The sequence below is a fragment of the Beta vulgaris genome, chromosome 3, assembly GCF_026745355.1.
Source record: "Beta vulgaris subsp. vulgaris cultivar EL10 chromosome 3, EL10.2, whole genome shotgun sequence".
NCBI classification, from domain to species: Eukaryota; Viridiplantae; Streptophyta; class Magnoliopsida; order Caryophyllales; family Amaranthaceae; genus Beta; species Beta vulgaris.
In genome coordinates, this window is record NC_079204.1 from 8,565,341 (window position 1) to 8,574,317 (window position 8,977).

General features: G+C 37.0%; 1 pseudogene; it reads right to left on the reverse strand.

Annotated features, from left to right (window-relative positions):
* Positions 1 to 3,218: 3,218 nt before the first annotated feature.
* Positions 3,219 to 8,489, reverse strand: LOC130590752 (cytochrome b561 and DOMON domain-containing protein At5g47530-like; annotated as a pseudogene).
* Positions 8,490 to 8,977: the final 488 nt, after the last annotated feature.

Below are 8,977 nucleotides of genomic sequence, written 5' to 3' on the forward strand. Positions count from 1 at the left end.
TGCGAAGATATATAGAAGTTCATGGAATCATCTAATACAACCTTAAGATAAACTTCATCTGCAGAAAATCCAAATAAAACCAACATATACACCAGACTAAAAATTGAACAAAAACCAAAAAAAAACAGAACTGGAATGTTTCAGATGCAATAGCAACAACGATGCAATAGACAAATTAAACCATTGACCTCTCTAAACATATAAATATTTAATTGTCCCGAAAATAATATAGTAAAAAAAAAACAAAATACAATTAATTGTTCCAATACGAGATCCACTCTAATAGTGAGGGAGCTCCACCCATGTTGGTGGGGTGATATCATCGTAGCGAGATGGACCTTCATAAATTGTTTCAACCTTCCTCCCTTCTTTCAAGCAAAATATGCCCAATTTCTTTCCCCCCTTGATGTTGTGGATTATTGCAGTAATAGGACTCGTAGTTATCATCTGTAAAATAAATTGAATTAGGTCTGCAACCACGTCTACGTTGATCCAACAGTGCATCACCCTCAACATCAACATCAGCATCGACAAAGAAAGTAGAGTTGTAACCTACAAATAAAGCCCTATTTCCTATATCGTGGATAAGTTTGGTTTTGCCATCATCAACATTAAACTCAATTAACTGGAACGATTTAGTCCTTCCACGATAATCATTATCGCCGATGTCAGGCTCATCATCATAGCACAACTCCTTATGATTATCATTATCGCCGATGTCAGGCTCATCATCATGGGACAACTCCTTATGTACAATCAACAATGTGTCTTGGTTGGAGACCAAGATGTAAAAAAAGTGAATTATCTCAGGTGTAAAACCTTGAGATTCAAAATCCGCAACTATCCGAGGTAGTCGGTTTGAGAGCTCATCTCCGAAAGCAATAACTTGTGAACGATTATTAATGCCATAAAATTCTCCCCTAAAAAAACAAACGTCTTCAATGGGACGAATCCTAAAACCCGTATTAGGCTGAATCCAAAGTTGTTGGCCTGGTCTCCAAAATGCGATACGTTTAGCCAAATCGAAAATCATGGCAACCTGGAAATCAGAGGAGTCCCTAGCACTATTAGAGAATATAAATTTGTGAAACTGATACGAATACATTTGGTCGTCCCATATATCGCCGTCTACAAAGGAAAGGAGTGGCATACTTGGTGGTTTGATGAGAGTAGTAGTGAAAGGATTAAAAAAAGTAATAAGGGCTTGTTTCCTAGTGACACTAATGAGCCATCCTTTAGAAGAGAAGAACCTACGGTGATCGTGATCGTGCACGAGGTCGTTCTCTAATCGGGGAAGATCAATCTTAAGAAACATGCGTTTGGATAGGTGGTAAAATCGGCGGTATGAAGTGGTGGGTGAATCAGCCAGCATCAACCATGGAAGTTGGGTGTTTTTGGAAGGGCAGAAATTGGTATAATTAATATCCCGTGTTTCATATCTCCACAAAGAACAAACCTTTGAGAAACTCTCAATATCTTCTATATTATCAAGATGCTCAACCGCAATTTTTCTAGCAATTCCGGAAGGAATATCACTCATGACTGCCATTGATTGATGAAGTATGAACTTATGAGAGAGATGACTTATGAGTTATGAACGAGTATAATGAATAACGTAAGTGAAACATTAATTTATACTTGATAGAGGATGAGTTTTGTCTTACTACTTATAAGTCTTTAGGATTTCTTTCCGAGTAATATTAGGGATAATGAAGGAATATATTACATTCCTTATTTACGGCCCATCTTTACTTTATGTTTGTTACTCATTATACATTGGGCCTACAGCCTTTTTCCTTACTTTTTAAGTTTACTTTTATGATTTGATCGGACCGCGAAAATTGCATCATAAATCGTTTTGACGCGATTTGATTGGTTTACTCCCTTCGTTTCCTAAAGATCTTCCTTTGTTACTGTTCCTATAGATTCCAAGGAGGATCCACTTGCGTGGGATGTAGGGTGTGTAATGTAGGAGAGAGAAAGGGGTTAAGATAAATACACAAATAAAAAGGGGTTAAAATAGGAGAGAAAAAGGGAGTAAAATTGAATTAATAATTTAATGGTGGACCATATGATAGTGATGCATGAGAGGGTAAGAAGGGGAAAAAAAATTCCAAATAAGGAATAAAGTAAAAGAGTGAAGATCTTTTGGAAACGCTCTTAAACCGAAAGAGGGAAGATTTTTAGAAAACGGAGGGAGTATGGGCTAAAAAATGTGGGTTTCATTTGTGTCTTAACCTAAACCATGTTCCTCCTAATAATAATAGTAATAATAATGAGTACGCTATAATAAAAAGATAATATATATAAAAAAAAAACAACAACAACAACAACAACAATAATAATAATAATAATACTTAATAGTAATGATATAAAAATAAATAAAATAAAGTTTGCTTCAAAAAAATGTGAAGAGTCTCTAGTCTCACATTGAAAAAATAAAAGAGAGTGTAAGGGTTTATAACCATTACTCTTCCTCTACCCTTCGAGTTGTGTAGCAATGAGATTTTTAGTGGCCATGTGGTGAGTGGAGTTACCGCGCGCCGTCCGAGCGAAGGCTTTAAACTTAACTAACTTTTTGGGTCAATATCCTGTCAGATTTATGACCATTTTAATCCAGTATTAAATTACCCTTTTCCCCTTAAACCCCCCCCCCCCCGTTTTCCGCCCCCTTCTGGTTTTCTTCTCTCTATAAATATTAACGTTTTCCCCTTAAATTCTCCCCACGTTTTCCGCCTCCTTCTGGTTTTCTTCTCTCTATAAATACTGAGATTTAGGGTTTCTCTATAAATACCAGAAGCACTTGAACAAACTGGAGAGGAAAATTGAGGGAAGATTTTGGGACGAAGGGAGTATTAATTGAAATGGCGAGATTATAACTAATACTTAATAGGTATACCATTTGTTTTCCTTTTCTCAGAGAGACATGTCGAGCGTGAAGCCTAACCAATTTGATGAGCAGCACTTGTGTTGAGCCAATATGGTTTTGATGATGACAAACTAAACTAATAACTAACAAGGAAAAACTTCTTGGGCCCAACAAGAAAAAACAACCTTGATCATATTGGCTCAAGGATGACTTCTCCATACTAAGATAAAGCAATTTATTACTATATAAATTTTCCTACATGAAAAAAAGAGAGAAAAAGTTCTAAATGTCCAAGACATGGATCAGCATCAGCTATATATAATCATAGCTTTGCTCAACAATTAATCATTCACACACTTTCTCGACAGACTCTGTTGATTTCCTGATTTAACTTTCTGTTCTCTGTATTATCGGCCTTCTTTCTCTTGTAAACAAGATACCATGTACTCCCTCCGTTTCCTAAAGATCTTCCCACTTACTGTTCCTACAGATACCAAGGAAAATCAAGTTATGTGGGGCATGGTGTGAGTAAAGTAGGAGAGAAAAAGGGGTTAAGATAAATAAACAAATAAAAAGGGGTTAAAGTAGGAGAGAGAAATGGAGTAAAATTGAATTAATAATGTAATGGTGGATCACATGATAGTGACATGAGAGGGTAAATAGGGAAATTTGTTTTGCCAAATAAGGAATAAAGCAAAAGAGGGAAGATCTTTTGGAAACACCCTTAAACGGAAAGAGAGAAGATCTTTAGGAAACGGAGGGAGTATATGCTTCGAGTGTTGGAGCAATAATTATCAGTGCCAAAAGCACCACAATATATCCAATCTTCCATATTTTATCAGGATTTAGGATCTTGAAACCTTCGAATATGTTGACGATGCTGAGGATGATCGTGGCATACTGGCATACCCTATGTAGAATTTTTAGAGGAGAAAAATGAGAAACTTGGAGAGAATTAGAAAGACTACATTTTAATATATTTTTCATGTACTCACTTAATGAATAAACAAAACAACCTTAAAATAGGCATACAAAGCACTACTAATAACATGTCCACTATGTAGCTCACTACTTGCTATCCCACTAACTAGACCATTATCTAGACCGCTACTTGTTAACCCACTAACTAATAGCAACTAATCCTAACTATTAGGAAAACTATTTGACTAATTTTGGAGCATAATCCAACACACCCCCTTGTTTCAAAATTTGTAGGAGCCAACATTAAACATTATGTCACAATCTTGATTCTTGGTAATTCTTCCCACATGATGGACCTTCATTTTTTTATCTTCATGGAGCACTTCTCTCCATTAACATGGAAGCACTTCTCTTCCTAATGTAATGCACTTCTCATTACCAACTTTAAATTTATTGATGCACTTCTCATCAACCTTCAATAATGGAGCACAACACATCACACCCAACCATTACTTTCATGGTTAAACACAAAAAATTTCACTCAAACAAAAAAAATTGCTCACAAACAATGAAATCAAGCTTGCTTGTTTCTTTTTACTCAATTTTTTTTAATACTCTCTTTCTCCCTCTATCTCTCTTTTTTTTTTTTTGCTTCATCTCTTTCCCTTTTCCGGATCTAACCTGGAGCTCTTGATACCATGTAGAATTTTTACAGGAGAAAAAAGAGAAACTTGGAGAGAATTAAAAAGACTACATTTTAATATATTTTTCATGTACTCACTTAATGAATAAACAAAACAACCTTTAAATAGGCATACAAAGCACTACTAATAACATGTCCACTATGTAGCTCACTACTTGCTATCCCACTAACTAGACCATTATCTAGACCGCTACTTGTTAACCCACTAACTAATAGCAACTAATCCTAACTATTAGGAAAACTATTTGACTAATTTTGGAGCATAATCCAACACACCCCCTTGTTTCAAAATTTGTAGGAGCCAACATTAAACATTATGTCACAATCTTGATTCTTGGTAATTCTTCCCACATGATGGACCTTCATTTTTTTATCTTCATGGAGCACTTCTCTCCATTAACATGGAAGCACTTTCTTCCTAATGTAATGCACTTCTCATTACCAACTTTAAATTTATTGATGCACTTCTCATCAACCTTCAATAATGGAGCACAACACATCACACCAACCATTATTTTCATGGTTAAACACAAAAAATTTCACTCAAACAAAAAAAATTGCTCACAAACAATGAAATCAAGCTTGCTTGTTTCTTTTTACTCAATTTTTTTAAATACTCTCTTTCTCCCTCTATCTCTCTCTTTTTTTTTTTGCTTCATCTCTTTCCCTTTTCCGGATCTAACCTGGAGCTCTTGATACCATGTAGAATTTTTAGAGGAGAAAAAAGAGAAACTTGGAGAGAATTAGAAAGACTACATTTTAATATATTTTTCATGTACTCACTTAATGAATAAACAAAACAACCTTTAAATAGGCATACAAAGCACTACTAATAACATGTCCACTATGTAGCTCACTACTTGCTATCCCACTAACTAGACCATTATCTAGACCACTACTTGTTAACCCACTAACTAATAGCAACTAATCCTAACTATTAGGAAAACTATTTGACTAATTTTGGAGCATAATCCAACACCCTATTGACTGGTGGTAATATAAACATTCTAGTAAAACCTGTATTTGTGGTCCTTCTTTGGCCTTACAAAAAGTGCTAACACCTGAAAGATCAGATAATGCCACAATTAGTCTAACAAGTATAAACTCTAGTCTCTATATCATATATTTAAGTTGTATAATGTATAGTACGTACCTGAAGTGTGGCCATGGAGAAGAGGGTGATGCTGATGCATCTGTGGGTCGGGTAATGAACGCGGTGCGAGCCACTAGTGAGTTTCATACCCGTGGCCCAACCAGCAACACCGAGAATATAGGCTGAGAGTTGACACCCAACATGGAGGTAAATGTTGATGTAAAGAGGCGGAAGCAAGAAAGGAAAACAGAGTATGGCAAAACGTATAACAATAAAGCAAACTCACAAATAATCTGATATATTGAATTGCATAAAACAAAAGACTACAAGACCTTTTAAATAACCAGAAAATAAAACAACTACTTCCTATACTTAAGCACTACTAAACCCACTAACACAATTACTCAATAAACAAATTAACAACCCACTTAATCCTAGACCCACTAACAAACTAGTAAACGTGATCCTACTTTGAAGGATAGTATATATCCAACACACCCCCTTCCTTCAAAGTTTTAAAACAACTACAAACTCACGAATTCAGCTCGACAATCGACTCCCAACATACTCACGGCATTGCTCACGACACACGACCACTACTCACGACATACGACGACGAATCACGACCACGACACACGACTTTCTCGACACATGACTTTAGAAGATTCGTTCCTCTTCTTCTTCAACCTTTTGAGCAAGATTGGCTTGCTCTTTCTCTTTCATATCCCTTTGTTTGTCCCAACAACGGTCTTCTTTATGACCAAATCTTTTGCAGTAGTACCATTGAACGCTAGTCATACCACGACCACTTTCTTCTCGACCACGACCGCGGCCATCAACACCTCGACCATAACCACGACCACTTTGACCTCGACCTCGACCATAAACCATTTCTTGTCCTTGAACCTGAAAAGCTTTCTCTTCTACTTCCTCATCCTTAGATTTTTTAATTCTTACTTCATGGGACAGCAGGGAACACATTAGTTCATCAAATGTATATGTAGATAAATCCTTGGACTCTTCTATTGCAGCAACGACATGATCAAAGCTAGGATTAAGACTTCTCAACACTTTACTGACAATTGCTTGACTACTAATTTCCTCACCATAAGACTTCATTTGATTTATAATTGCGGACACCTTTGACAAATAACCTTGAATTGGTTCTTTGTCTTTCATTTGCAATGACTCGAATTCAGAACGCAAGAATTGTAACTTAACACTGATTAACTTTTTATCACCACGATATTCATGCTTGATAATTTCCCAGGCATCTTTGGATGTCTTTGCGGTGGAAATTCGCGGAAAGATATCGTCATCCACAGCAGATTGGATGAAACACAATGCTTTTGCATCCTTCTTACGATTTTCACGTAACTTTTGGTTTGGTTCCGCTGGCGACTCATTTGGTTCCTCATACCCACACTCGACAATATCCCACAACTCTTGGGACTTGAACAATGTTTGCATTTTGACACTCCATAAATGATACTTCTCACCCTTAAAAAGTGGAATGAAGGGTTGAGATGATATATTAACACCATTGTTTGCCATCACTTACACTCACTGTGTTTGCCGACTCAAATCTTACTCGACCCACAATAATTTTTGAAACACATGACTCACGACTTTTAAAGGTTTAGGATCGAACCCGGATTGGCTCTGATACCATGTTGATGTAAAGAGGCGGAAGCAAGAAAGGAAAACAGAGTATGGCAAAACGTATAACAATAAAGCAAACTCACAAATAATCTGATATATTGAATTGCATAAAACAAAAGACTACAAGACCTTTTAAATAACCAGAAAATAAAACAACTACTTCCTATAATTAAGCACCACTAAACCCACTAAACAATTACTCAGTAAACAAATTAACAACCCACTTAATCCTAGACCCACTAACAAACTAGTAAACGTGATCCTACTTTGAAGGATAGTATATATCCAACAGTAAAACCATGCTGGGTCTGCTGGTGGGAAAAACTTAAACATATTTTGCTATTATTACTCCCAATGCCCAATGGCATCATGATTCCCCAGCTCACTACATTTATCACCCCATGAGTATTCTTCCACGACGAACCAAGACCGCCACTACCATCACCACTGGTGGGAGCAACACTCCCGGAAAGAAGATCAAGCGAGGCGACGGAACGAACATTAGGCCCAAAAAGTGAATGAATCTATGGAGTCCCAACTCCCATCATTAGAGAGTTGGCCTTTTTGCCAAACTTGTGCCATTGTTAGTTACCCTTATAATAGCAAATATGATTATCTCATTATTAGCACTGTCTGCTTGCAACTCTGTAACGTTAAAGCTCAACTCTCCCTTCGTAAGACTTGTGTCGCAGGAGGTAATAGGCGATGTGTAGACTACGATAGACCCGTCCTTTGGGCTGCGGTATGCCACCAAGCATTGAGCACCTACCATGCCTTTGGCGCCATGGCGGTGGGGTTGAGGGCCCACGTAATCCACCTCGATGAGGCGGATGCATTGCTCGGATGGCGGTAGGCGATTTCGAGTTTTTCGGTAGTAGGGTAGTAGTTGTAGTGCAAGTACGAGTTCAATACGGGAAGGTCTACGCAACTTTTGTAGCTACGTGGTTTGGCGTTGGTTTTTGATTGAAAAGCGTAGTTAATACAAGTGGTTGATAAAGGCCCGGCTAATAGGATGTACAACCGGTGCACCAGAACAGGGCTCCAATACAATGGGCCTCCAAAACTGAAAACTTATGTATAAAATTTGCTGCGATATACATCGAGATAATTGAATATACAGGAGTTTGAATCTAGTATTGCCCAAATCTTTTTTTTTTTTACTTTTCCAAAGTCAATGCTGCTATATTTATGACACTTGATAGTAAAGTTTTGTGGGGGTCGTATCCAGTTACAAGTGCCATCTAGTCTTAGTTGGTCTCTGACCCCAAAAAAAAAATTATACTTTGATAGTCATACTAATATAAAGATAGATCAGACTGATTTTATAAATAAAATAAAGATAGAAGAAGGAGCTTCTCCACGTCATCTGATTCAATGATGAGACAACGTTTCAGGCTTAGTAAAATGCATGTTCAAAAAATTAATAAGTAATTAATTATGAATGAAAAAAACAACCATCAACATATAACGAAAGGAGAAAATAGTATTACAAATTAAGGGCCCCATTTTATATTAGTTGTATGGGGCCTCCATAATGATTGAGACGACCCTGAGTCTTGTTGATTGAGCATTAGCTGATAATAATGTGGTTGTGGGCGTGATTAGTTGTACGAGGATTACACCTAGATTCTTTGCCATTATGAGTTTAACGTAAGGGATCGGACTGGTTAAGGTTTTCGAGATGGCGGTGGTGGTGGTCGAGGGGATGATATGGAGGTTATTGGTGTTA